Genomic DNA, 13948 nt, shown 5'->3' on the forward strand with positions numbered 1-13948 from the left:
TGCCTCATTTTACCACCATTAACCTGCAAGAGAAGAAGATGAAGAACACAACTCAGGTGGAGCCTTCTGCTTGGAGCCTGGCAGAACAGGTGCCCGAAGGCACAGACTTGGGTTCTCCCCGTGCCCCGGTGACAAAGAAGGCTCCTCCTTGTGTGATGGAAAGAGCAGCTCTGGTTCCCGGATGGTGTCTGCAGCCGAGACTAGCGGTGGAGTCGACTGGAGAACCTGGGTGGTACCCACAGAGTCAAGGGCTGCTCACGTACAGTAATTTGTGTTATTTTCAGCCGCCTCCTCTTTTATAAGTCAGAATATATAATTGATTTAGTTTGTAATTTATTCACTTAAAGTGTAATTTTTACTGCTCTTATCCTTTACTTTTTATATTTAAATTTAAAAATAAAGATACTTGATTCAATTTATAGTTTGTGTCTGATTCTTTCCTCTTCTCTGTGCAAACTGAATTTGGAGTTTAGGAGCCCTTTGCTGTGAGGGGGGAGCCTTGTTAACCGCCTGATGAGGAGGAGACTTGACTGATGTGTCCCTCACCAAGGCTGTCTGCCGGCTGTGGGCAGAGCTGTTCTTCAGGCAGCTTCTTCCCTTGTTGGTGCTGACAATGAGGGAATGCTGAGCAGGACATGTTTTAAGTCTTCCTGTGACCTGGGCTGGAATCAATGTTTGTCCTACTAAAAATTTAGAAAGGCTGTTTCATACTCCTCTCAACAGTGATTCTTAGCATTTACATCTTATCAGCACCGTAAGTGTTCCCTTTCCTCCGCGTCTTCTCCACCACTTACCTTTGTAGGCTGAGGATGGCCTTTCAGCCAGGTGCAGTGTTACCTCGCTGTGGTTTTGATTTGCACGTCTCTAACAGTTCCTGAGGTGCAGCACATTTTCATGGGCTTTGGTTTTAACTAGTATGTGTGGAACTGACTGTGGAAATTTTCTTCTTCGCAGTCTGCCCAGTTTTTATTTATTTTCAGTTAGTTACCCATGGAAATTTTTAAAGCGCTAGTATCATTTAGAGCCCAGCAGTCCTTGTGAATATGAAGTGTTCGTAAGTGTTGCAGTGAATAAATAAATAGTTTTCTTTTTCTCTTTTGCCTTTTGAGTCCTTCTCTACTTTAACTCTTCCTATCTACATTCTGCGTTGATAACTAAGTTCCCTTCTTTTAGAAGACTAACCTGTTTTGTAAACTATATCCTGCACCTGCATGTGTGTGTGCGTGTCTGTGTGTGTGTGTGTGTGTGTGTGTGTGTGTTAGTTGCTCAGTCATGTCTGACTCTCTGTGATTCCACGGACTGTAGCTCACCAGGCTTCTCTGTCCGTGGAATTCTCCAGGCAAGAATAGTGGAGTGGGTAGCCATTCCCTTCTCCAGGTATATCCCACACCTATCGCCCTCTAACTCTGCATGAGCCATACTTTGCATCTATTATCTTTTAATTTTATGCTAGTCACATCCTGATGCTTAACTTTATGGTACTCTCTGCAAACCTCCCCTTACAGTTTGTTCTTCCTCTTTTTGTATTACAGAAAGAAAGCTGCAGTGCAATCGGCAAAAGACAGTGGACCCAACTCCTGGGACTGTCGGCCACACCCAAGTTACTGGGCTCCCTCTAACTATTGACTGCTTTGAAACAATGCAGAAAGAAAGAATACAGGATCCTTACATGTTTGCTCTTTATCTCCAACTGCTGACTATGAGTCCCAACTGTGTGATCCTCTTGATTCCCTATGGGGAGAGACACAATTCTTGAGGCACAAGCCTACTGTGTTCTCTCCTCTGCCAGCTTGGGGATTAAAGCCATCTTTCTGTTTTCTCAAAAAAACACTTATTTCCACAAAGGTATAAGGTTCATATATTCCTGTTCCTTTTTGCATTGTTTCAAAACAGTCAATAGGTTAATCTTCTGAAAAGAAAGAAACTTAGTTATCAATGCAGACTGTAGATCAGGAGCAGCTAAAGTAGAGAAGGAATCAAAAGGCCAAAGAGAAAAAACTTTTTCTTATTTCACTGCAGCATAAGCAATAGCTTTAAAGTTTCTTTTGTGGGAAACGGCCACAAGGAGACAGGATTTCTTCATGCCCTACTCCTGTTACTACAGTAACCGGAACCTTAGGATTACTCCTAGCCATTGTTTCTTCTGGGACATGCCAGAAGCCTGTGTCTCATTAATCCTTGTTTCTGTTTTTTTTTAAACTTAATGTTTACTTCTTTTGGAGGATAGCTGACTTACAATGTTGTGTTTTTTAGTGTAAAGATTCTTCATTGGCTATCCCCATACACATCTTGATTCATCTTTGCTTTCTTCATATACACATTATTATAGAATGTGTAGTACACCACCTTTTCTAAAGTAGGTCCGTGTTGATTCTATATTCTATATGTATTCATGAGTCTAAATGAATCCCAACCTCCTAATTTATTTTTTCTACCCACCATGCCCCTTCGGTAACCATGTTTGTTCCCTGAGACTGTGCATGTATTTTGCTCTATAAAATAGCTCACTGGTACCAGTTTCTCCTTCTGAAGTACTTCACTTACTATGAGTGTTCTAGATTAATCTATGAGTGTTCTAGATTATCCCTGCAAGTGGCATTATTTTTGTTCCATTTCCTGATATGGGTGAAGTGTGGAACCCAGGGATGGTTTCTTCTTCAAGAAACACACATCCTAGATCCCACATGCAGGTGCACCCCTGTCCAGCAATGAGAGATCCCAGGTATGTGACCTGTGCCTCCTGGGAGCGTGGCTCTAAGCCACTTGGAACCTGACCAAGTTCTGTCTGCATGGTAGATTCAGACTTCAGCAAGTCCTGTCTACACTGATTATGTTTAGATGATAATGTGTTTCTACAATGAAACCATTTACACCTGACCAGGTCCTCTGTGCAGTAGGACATGAAGACCTGGGTAGAGACCCGGCCTGGCCACTGTCCTGGAAAACTCCAGGCCTGCATCTGAATGTCAGTGCTCAGATGTCTGGCGTCTGGAGCTGAGGTGGGCTTCTCTGGGTAACCATGCTCTTCTCTGAGTGGAGTTGCATGGCCCTCCCAGGGTCAGTGCTGAGGTAGGGCTCTTAGTCTTTCCCTCTGACAAGTTCACCTTCCCTGGGGCGCATCAAGACACCCCCGGTAGGCTACTGATTGTTGTTGTTCAGTCTCTAAGTTGTGTCCAATTCTTAGTGACCCATGGACTGCAGCACGTCAGGCCTCCCTGTCCTCCACCATCTCCTGGAGTTTGCTCAAACTCATGTCTGTTGAGTCAGTGATGCCATCCAGCCATTTCATCCTCTCTTGTCCCCTTCTCCTTCTGCCTTTGATCTTTCCCAGCATCAAGGTCTTTTCCAATGAGTCAGCTTTTCCCATATGGTGGCCAAAGTATTGGAGTTTCAGCTTCAGCATCAGTCCTTCCAATGAATATTCACAGTTGATTACCTTTAGGATTGACTGGTTTGATCTCCTTGCTGTCCAAGGTCTCTCAAGAGTCTTTTCCAGCACCATAGTTTGAAAGCATCAATTCTTCAGTGTTCAGACTTCTTTATGGTCCAATTCTCACATACATACATGACTACTGGAAAAATCATAGCTTTGATTATATGGACCTGACTTGTTTACCCACTGGGGGCCCACCAACCACAGCCATGGTGTCCTGACCAAGGGAATGTGCGACCCCAGGTCCGGGGGTCTGGGGACTGTGTGAGTCTCACCCCATCTGTGTGGGTCAGAATCATGTGCAGAGGGAGACCATATACTCAAACCTAAGAAAAAGGGAAGAATACATGTGAGCGTCACTTGACTTGTGTTTAGGAATTAATGCTTTACAATATCATTTTATAGAGGCCTGTGCCTATTCCCTCTTTACCCCTGCGAGGTTCCCCATCCCTGGGGCTCCTGGAGACTCCTCAGGTGAGCTACCTGGTAATTATTCCAATTCACCAGCACGAGCATGACAAGAAGGGAGCAGGTTTACCTGGGCAACTGATTGCAGGGCACATGGATCAGGCAAAAAGCCAAAAGGCAGCAGGTTGCTGCTGTGATCTCGTTCCAGTAGACCGTCCATACTCAGCAGAGACCAGACCTGCCCCTCATCTTTCAGCCCAGTGTCTGCTGTGTTTTCACAGCACCTCAGTGGGACAACAAAAGACTGAGACTACAAACACCAGGGTGGTGTGTTCAACATCATTATGAAAGCTGTAAAAGCAGTTAATATCACACAGAACCAAACAGAGAAGAGGAGGATGTCTCTGGGACAAGTGTGGGGGAAGGAGACGGACCTGATACTCTGATCTACCAAGCCAGGAGGTAACAGAGACTCATTCATTTCCACCGTAGGGGCCCAACCAGCAGAGATTTGGTGTCTTGACCAAGGGTCTTGCCACCCCAGGTACAGGGTCTGGGAGAGGGGTCACCCTGGAAACTGTGGACATGTGACCCCATGTGCAGGGTCTGGGGACGGGGGTCACCCTGGAGACTGTGGATGTGTGATCCCAGGTGCAGGGCCTGGGGACGGGGGTCACCCTAGAAACTGTGGACATGTGACCTCAGGTGCAGGGTCTGGGAGAGGGGTCACCCTAGAGACTGTGGACATGTGACCCCAGGTGCAGGGTCTGGGGACGGGGGTCACCCTAGAAACTGTGGACATGTGACCTCAGGTGCAGGGTCTGGGAGAGGGGTCACCCTAGAGACTGTGGACATGTGACCCCAGGTGCAGGGTCTGGGGACGGGGGTCACCCTGGAGACTGTGGATGTGTGACCCCAGGTCTAGGATCCAGGTATTGTGTGGACCTCACCCCATCCACATGTGTCCGGATCCTGTACCCAGAGACCCCATATGTGGTCTTTACCTCAGTGTGGCTTGTCCCCTCTCAGATTTCCAACATCTGAATTGGGGGTGTCTCCCTGATTAACCTGTGGTCCTATTTCTTCTCTTCATATTGTCACATTCATGTGAGGTTAGGCACCTTTGAGTGAGTTGCTGCTCTGCGTTCTGCTGAGTGAAAGAAGACCTTTGGTGGTGTCATAGTAATATCATCATAGCATTAAAATAATATAATATTACAGCATTAAAAAAATAATATCACAGCATTAAAAATACAATAATATCACAGCATTAAAATAATAATAATAATATCACAGCATTAAAAAATAATAATATCACAGCATACTGTAAATCTAATTCATAGGGTCACCACTGTCTGGTTTCCTCTAGACCGAGTTCATATAATTTAATTTGTAATTTATTGTTATTTTATATTGGGGTAGAGTTGATTTCCGATGTTTGTTTTAGGTGTACATGAACTTGATTCAGTTATACATAGATGTATATTCTTTTTCTGTTTTTTTCCTCATATAGGTTATTACAGTTTGTTCAGTAGAGCCCCCAGTTCTATTCAGTAGGTCATTTTTCATTATCAACTTGATATATATTTGTGTGTATATTTTCATCTCAAACTCTTAATTTATCTGCCCCTTCCAGTGTTCCTTTGATAATCATATTGATTTTCTCAGTCTGTGAGTCTATTTTGTAAATTAGTTCATTGGTATGAACTTATAGATTCCACCTGTACATGATATCTCAGGATATTTGTCCTTTTCTCTCTGAAAAGTATTTATTGTATGATAATTTCTTGGTATATCCAAGCTACTGCCAATATCATTATTTTCTTCTGTTTTATGGCTGAGTAGCATTCCAGTGTATAGATGTACCACGAAGCCTTCATTTTTCTGTCAATGGATATTTTGGTGGATTCTGTGTCTTGGCTATTGTAAATAGTGCTGCCCTGAGAATCTAGTTGCACATGTCATTTTGAATGGTGATTTTCTCTGGACCTAAGCTGAGGAATGGAACTGCAGGATCATATGATACCTCTAGTGCTTCAAGGAACCTCCACGCTGTTTTCCCTTGTGGCTTCACCATTTACATTCCCACCAAGACTGTGGGAAGATTTTACTTTCTGTGCATTCCACACTAATTATTCTCTGTAGATCTTTTACATGATGATGGCCATTGTGGCCAGTGTGAGGTGATACCTTGTAGTTTTGCTTGGCATTGATTTAATAATTACTGATGTGGACTATCTTTTCATGTGCCTTCATTATTATTTTACATCTTGTGAGAACAATTTACCTCTTCAATCTGACTTCTTGAAAGTTGGCCCTGCTTGGAATTTTTTTCTGATGATTTACCCTAGGACATTTCTTGAGGGTAGGTGTCATTTACAGCCCTCTCGGACTTGTGACTATTATGAGCCCTTTAGCGTCTGTTTTAAAGTGTACATATTGATCCGAAACAGCTTATTACTCCCTGTGAAAGGTCGGGGCATGCCCCAGAAAAAGTGCTGCAGATGAGTTCCGGAGGCTGGCTAAACTTCCGGGGACCGACCCCCTGCAGCCTTGTCCAATCAGGTACCCACCCGGAGCCCTTGGACATCAACTGCTGCTGTAGCCTGCGCTTTCTTCCTTATATGAAAAGACCTGGCTTGGACGCCGGCCCTGGCTATAAAACCCCTCCCCACCCCTCATACCTCGCAGACTCCCTGTGTCTGCTCGCTCACCCGCCCCCAGGAGTTCGGCCCGAGAGCGACCGCCCAATAAAGGTCTTCATCAACGGTCCTTAGAGGTGGCTTTTTCTTCCTGCGGCGTTTTCTAACACCCTGTCCCTCCGCCTATCTTTTTCGGTAACCTAGCCTTTCTTTTCTAAGTCTATGAGGATGTTTCTCTTTTGTAAAGAAGTTTATTTGTATCCATGTTTAGATTCCACAGGAAGTAATATCCTATACTTGTCATTCTCATCTCACTCTTATCTCTAGTTTCTTCCCAGTAACTGAAAGTGGCATTATTTCATCCTTCTTTATGTCTGAGTAATATTGCATTGTGTACATGTACCCCATTTTCTGTCTTCATTCATCTGCCCTTGTACACTTAAGTTGCTTCTGTGTCTAGGTTATTGTACCTATGATCGTTGGGTACAGGTGCCTTTTTAAATTTTGGTTTCCTCTGGGTCTACACCTAGGTATGGGATTGCTGGGTCACTGGGTACTTCCATGTTTGGTTTTTTAAGAACCTCCATAATGTTCTCCCTAGTGAGTGTACTGACTGACATTCCCACCAACAGTGCAGGAGGGTTCCCTTTTCTCCACCACTCGGCAGACTTTATTGTTGTAGGGTTTTCGATGTGACCATTCTGATCAATGTGAGGTGATATCTCATTGTACGTTTGATTTGCTTTTCTCTTAAGAACTAGTGATGCTGAGCATCATTTCATCTGCTTTATGGCCATCTCTATGATGTCTTTGTAGAAATCTGCATTTAATCTTTGGCTGATTTTTTATTGGATTTTTTTTTTTTTATATTGAGCTGTACTAGCTCAATTTTATCTGTTGAAGAGAAATTCCCTGTAGGTATCTTTGTTTGCAAGAATTTTTTTTTCCATTCTGAGGGTTGTCTTTTTCTTTCACTGATGGTTTCCTTTGCTGTGCAGATGCTTTTAATGTTTATTAGGTCCCACTGTTTATTTTTGTTTTATTTTCATGATTCTATGAGGTGGATCAAAAAAGAACTTGCTGCATTTTATGTTAAGGCGTGTTCTCTTTTCCTCAAGAGTTTCATAGTATCTGTCCTTTTATTTAGATCTTTAATCTCTCTGGAATTTATTTTTGTGTATGGTGTTAGGGAGCTTTCTAATTTCATTCTCATTTTCATTGCTCAGAAACCTGCATGGTGTCCTCCACAGTGGTTACTCCTAATTTTCATTCCCAGCATCAGTGTAGGAGGGTTCCCTTTGCTCTATACCCTCTCCAGAATTTATTACTTGTTGAGTTTCCATCTATGGCCATTCTGACTGGTGTGAGGTGATACCTCCTTGAAGTTTTGATTTGCATTTCTCTCATATTTAGTGAAGTTGACATCTTTACATGTGATTTTTTAAAACTGTGTGAGTTAAACTTACTGATTCAAATTGTCTTCTTGAATGCATGCTCTGTTTTTAATATGGTTCTGTTGACCTCCCCTGGGACATTTCTTGAGGGCAGGTGTTTTTTATTTACAGCCCACAGGCCTTGTGACTATTAAGTGCCTGAGAGCAAAGGTTTCAAAAGTTGTTGTTATGGGAAATGGCCACAAGGCAGCGGCATGTTTTTAATGCCCCTAACCTGGTTGCTGGGGGAACCTTAGGGAAAGTCCTGTTTCTGGATTGTCAATGAGAGTGGAATGTGCTAGAAGAAACACCCAAGGCTTGTGTCCCATTCCTTCTTCCTTCCTTCCCCTGTCCCCTGGAGACATCCCAATTCCTGCAACACCGCTCTGTAGAAGGTGCTTTCATCATAGGTGGGGTGACCCTAAGGAAGGAAGCTAGAGGAGGGAACCCCATCACCTGGAGACATGGAGCCCAGGGGGCTTTCCAAAGCTCATCCAGCCCAGAGGCTCTCCACCCTTTGGGTGCAGTAGGTGTCGTTCTGAAGAGGAAAAGTTAAAATTTTACACAACCTACTGCTCCTTCCTCCTCTGTAACTCGGCTTGCTCCTTGCAAGTCTGGATCACATAGGTCACGTAGTCTCAGAAAGTGGGGACTTACAATACTAGGAACTGGAGCATCGCTCACTCACTCTTGTCCTGCTCTTTGCAATCGCCCAGCCCCTGCAAACCTGCTTAATCATGCCTGTCCATGTAAAGGTCAGGCACCCCCTCCCCATCTTGACCACTATTCCCACACACACATGAAACCTCTTAGTTTAAACCAGCCTATTAGCAGCTAGTGTTGCCCACTATAGTAGGTCTATAAAAACTCTGTAACCCCTTTGTTTGGGGCTCAGCTTAGCGTGTTAACTCCCCTGGGCCCGCCGGCGTAATAAACCTGAGTTCTCCAGCTCTCCCAGTGTGGTGCTTGGTTTCTCAATTACTGGTTTCTGCAACAGTTTCACTGCAGAAGGACCCACCAGGATCTGGAGGTTGTGGGCTGGTGCAGAGGGGAATGGGCTCACCAGGTCCATGGGGCAGGGCTCATTGGCTGGCACATCCTCCCCAGCTCCCTCAGCCCCAAGACAGTCCATCCAAGGGACCCAAGCCTGCCCAGGCTCTAGGGATGTGGCAGCAGTCCAGGTCACTAAGGCCTGGAAGGAATAGAGTCAGCATTCTCTGTTTGTAATTTGTATTTTGTATCAGTGTATAGGTGACTTACAATGTTCTGGAGTGTGTTTATTTGTTTCAGGTGTACGGCAAATGATTCACTCATGCATAACTATGTACATGTTCTTTTTTGGGTTCTCTTCCCGTATAGTTTATTATGCAGTGTTGATTAGGGGTCCTCATCCTGTAGTAGGTTCTTGGTGATTATTTTACAGAGTCGTGTGTGTATGTTCATCTCCACCTTCTCGTTTCTTTTGCCCACCACCTTTCGTTTTTGGTAACCATAAGGTACTTTGCTATGTTGTGAGGCTTCCTCTGTTTGGTAAAGTTCATTTGTATCCATGTTTAGAATCCACCTCTAAGGATATCATGTGATACTTGTCTTCCTTTGTCTTCCTTACTTCACCTAGCGGGATCATCACTCCTTCCCTCCTTGTCCCTGGACGTAGTGTGACGGCACCCTTTTTATGGCTAAGCAGTGTTGCTCTGTGTGTGTACCCCGTCTTGCTGACCCATTCATCTGTCGTTACCCACTTAGGCTTCACCCGTGTCTTGGCTATTGGACATAGTGCTGCCATGAACACTGGGTGCAGCTGTCTTTTAAAATTATGGTTTTCTCTGGATCTGTGCTCAGGAATGGGATTGCTGGGTCCTATGGTACTTCTCTGTTTAGTTTTTAATGAACTCTGTCCTGTTCTCCTTCGTGGATTTAATGACTTTCATTCCCACCAACAGGGAGGAGGGTCCTTTTTCCTCTATACCCTCTCTAGCTTTTATTGCTGTAGATTTTCTATGCTGACCATGCTGACGTGTGTGAGGTGATGCCACATTATACTTCTGATTCACAGTTCTCTAATACTTACAGATGCTGAGCAGCTTTTCATATGCTCCATGACTATCTCTATGTCTTCTGTGGAGAAAGGTCTATTTAAATCTTGTGCCCCTATTTCACTGGATTGTTTCTTTGATATCAAAGTGCATAAGCTGTTTGTATGTTTTGGAGAGAAATTCCTCGTGGGTATCTTTGTTTGCACATATTAGTTCCATTATGAGATTTGTCTTTTTGTTGTGTTTATGGTTTCCTCCACTGTGCCAGCACTTTTAAGGGGAGTTAGGTCCCATTTATTTATTTTTGTTTTATTTTTCATGCTTCTAAGAGGTAGGTCAAAGAAACACTTATCATATTTTATGTTAAAGTGTGTTCTGCTTTTTCCTTAAGAGTTTTATTTTATTTAGGTCTTGAATCTATTTGGAGTTTGGTTTTGTGTATGCTATTAGGCAGTATTCTAATTTCATTCTCTTGACCATTTCTTTAAAAACCTGCACACTGTTCTTCATAGTGGCTGCTACTAATTCACCTTTTCACTAACAGTGTGGAAGGGCTCCCTATTTTCCACACTTTCTCCAGCATTTATTGTTTGTCAACTTTTGGAGAACAGTCATTGTGAACCATGTGAGGAAATATCTCATTGTAGTTTTTATTTGCATGTCTCTAATATTTAGTAATGTTGACATCTTTTCATGTGATTCTTTTAAAGGGTGTGAGTTGAACTTACCTCTTAAAATTGGCCACTCGAATGCTTGCCTTGTTTTGAATATTTTTTTAGTCACACCTAGGACATTTCTTGAAGGCAGGTATTTTTTACTTACAGCCCCTTGATCCTTGTGCATATTAAATACCCAGCAGCCCTGCTTTTCATGGTGTTGTTAAATTAAAAATCCAGAAGGAAGCAGCACTTCTTCATGGCCCACTTCTTTTTTTCCCCTGGTTATTTTATGTTGGAATATTGTTGATTTCTGATGTGTTTGTTTCAGTTGCACAGACACCTGATTCAAGTACCTTAGGACCCAGGAGTCCCACACCTGGGCATAAACCCAGAGAAAATTAAAAATTTTAAAGACATGGGAACCCCCGCAATCTCGGCCCAAGGTACAATAGTCAAGTCTGGGAAGCAAGCTAAATATAGAAATTACAGATGAATGGAAACAGAGGATGGGGCACATATACACAATGCAATATTTCTCAATGATAAGGAAGTAGGAAATAACGCCAAGTCCAGCCCCAGGAAATAAAGTAGAGATGATCATTCTGATTGAAGTAAGGGAGACAGAGGGGGACAAGTGTCATGTGATATCACCTCTAGGTGTAATCTAAAAATGGATCCAAATGAAGTTCTTTCCCAAAGAGACACACCCTCACAGATTTAGAAAAGAAACTTCTGGTCACCGAGAAAATCAAGATGCAGTACTTTGAAAAGGATAAAAAACAAAACAAAAACAAAACCCCCCCACAAGATTGTAATTCACTCCCATGTAAATTATAGGGTAAAAACAGAAAAATATGGAAAAGGAAATGCTGATTCTAGTCCCCTCAGGCCATAGTGACCTGCGCTGGTGTCACATCCCTGGAGCCTGACTGGCTTGCGTGGGCAGGCTGGAGTGGCCTGGGGCTGAGGGGGCTGGGAGCATGTGGCAGGCAGGGTGCCTCCACAGTGAACCTGGGGAGCCTGTTGCCCTCTGGCAGAGCCCCCAACCTTCAGAAACAAGTGAAAAAAGAGGAATTTGTTGCAGTAAAAAGAAAAAAAAAAAAAGAGAGAGAGAGAGAAATGAGCTTTTCCCTGTCCTTATGTGAGGCCCTAGACTCCTCACGGAGCGGGGTTGGGGGTTGGGGAGCCACTGTTCTTGAGGCACAAGCCTACTGTGTTCCCCTCTCCACTGGCTGAGAAAGCCACCTTTCTATTTCCTCCAAACTCTGTCTCCGTATTTTTTTATTCAGCCTCAGTGGACAGAGAAAGCCAAGATTTTGGCCAGCAACACTTGTATGTTATTTTTAAGTGACCCTCCATACATTCTCCTAAGATATATACTCCTAACAGAGCAGGAGGGTTCCTTTCTCTCCACACCCTTTCTAACCTTATTCTTTAAGATGTTTAGAAGTGGCCAATCTGATGAATGTGAGTGCTTACCTCAATGGACTTCTGATTTGCATTTCTCGAGTCATTAGTGATGCTAAGCATCTTTTCATGTGCCCATCTGCTATCTGTAGGCTTTCCTCAGAGAAATAACCATTTCGATCCTTGGCCCATTTTTTTTTTTCTTGGTTTGTATGTATTTTTGATATTGAGCTGCATGAGCCGTTTGTATGTTTTGGAGATGAATTCCTTGTGGGTCTCTTCGTTTGAAAACATTTCTTCCTATTCTGAGGGCTGTCTTTGTCTTTCCTTGAGGGTTTCCTTTTGGTATGCAAAAGCTTTTAAGTTTAATTCAGTCCCATTTTCTGATTTGTGATTTATTTTTCATTTTTCTAAAAGGTAGATCCACAAAGAACTTGCTGCATTCATGTCAAGTTGTGTTCTGTTTATATTTTTCTCAAGAATTTCATAGCATCCATCCTCACAACTAGATTTTTAAATCTATTTGGAGTTTATTTTTGTGTATGGTGTTAAGGAGTATTCTAACCTCATTCTCATTTTCATGGCTGAAGGAAGGTTCACAATGTCCTCCATAATGGCTGTTACCAATTCACATTCCAAGCATTGGTGGAGGAGGGTTCCCCGTCTCCACCTCCTCTCCAGCAGCTGTAGTTTTTAGAGTGTTTGGCCATGGCCATTCTGATTGGTGTGATATGATACGTCGCTGTGGTTTAGATTTGCATTTCTCTAATAAATAGTGATGCTGACATCTTTTTTTGTGATTATTTTAAAGGGTGTGGGTTAAACTTACTTCTTGAAATTGGCTTCATAACGCCTGCCTTGTTTTGAATTCTTTTCTGATGACCAGCCCTAAGGCATTTCTCCATGCCTTAGGAGGGCAGGTGTTTTTTACTTTGTGAAATGAAAATATCTCCTGTCATATTAATAAACAAAAAATGTCACAGCCATCAGCGATATGTGGCCTCCAACTGTGAATGAGGGCTCCCCAAACTGTGATCCAGAGGATGCTGCCACCCTCCACGGTGATTGCTGAGGAGTAGGAAGAATACAAGAAGCAAGATGAACTAGGAAACAGGATTGGCGCAGATAGCTGAAGTGCGTGAGAAAAGAATGAATGCAGTGAGCCCAGAGGCTTGCATCTTCCCATACACAGAATGCTAAATTTCTTAACTGGATATCTGATCTTTGCTGTTCTGACTGCCTGCTCCCTTTTTTGCAAACTTGGATATAGACTGACTCCCTCTCCTGCCTCTTTGGAGCAGTTTTGTTAGAGCTACTGAGATGCTGTCTCCCAGGCTTGGAGTTGTAAACATTCCCACCAAGTAAAATAACTTTTTACTTTCAGGTTGTGACTTTATTTTTCAGTTGACAACTTAAAGACCTTGAATCCTTGTGAATGTTAAATGCCCTGCAGCACAGCTCTTCATGGTGTTGTTACAGAAAATGGCCACAAGGTGGCAGCACTTCTTCATACCGCACCTTTTTTTTTCCCCCCACACTGTAATTTCCTTGTTATTTTCTATTGGAATATGATCGATTTCTAATGTGTTTGTTTCAGATGTACAGGAACTCGATTCAGTTATATTAATACATAGACATTTATCTGTTCTCTTTTGGTTTCTTTTTCACATATAGATGATCACAGTGTGTTCAATAAACTTCCCTATGCTATTTCAGGAAGTAGTTTTTGATCATCTATTAGATATATATTAATGTGTGTGTGTATATATATATATACATATATATATTGTTCATTCCAATTCCTTAGATTATCCCGCCTGTATCTGGAAGGCAACAGATACTCCAGGTTCATTGTGGAGGCACACTGCCTGTCACATGTTCCCAGCTCCCTCAGCCCCAGGACACTCCAGCCTTGGGAACCAAGCTAATC

The sequence above is a fragment of the Cervus elaphus genome, chromosome 12 (assembly GCF_910594005.1).
Source record: "Cervus elaphus chromosome 12, mCerEla1.1, whole genome shotgun sequence".
NCBI lineage: Eukaryota > Metazoa > Chordata > Mammalia > Artiodactyla > Cervidae > Cervus > Cervus elaphus.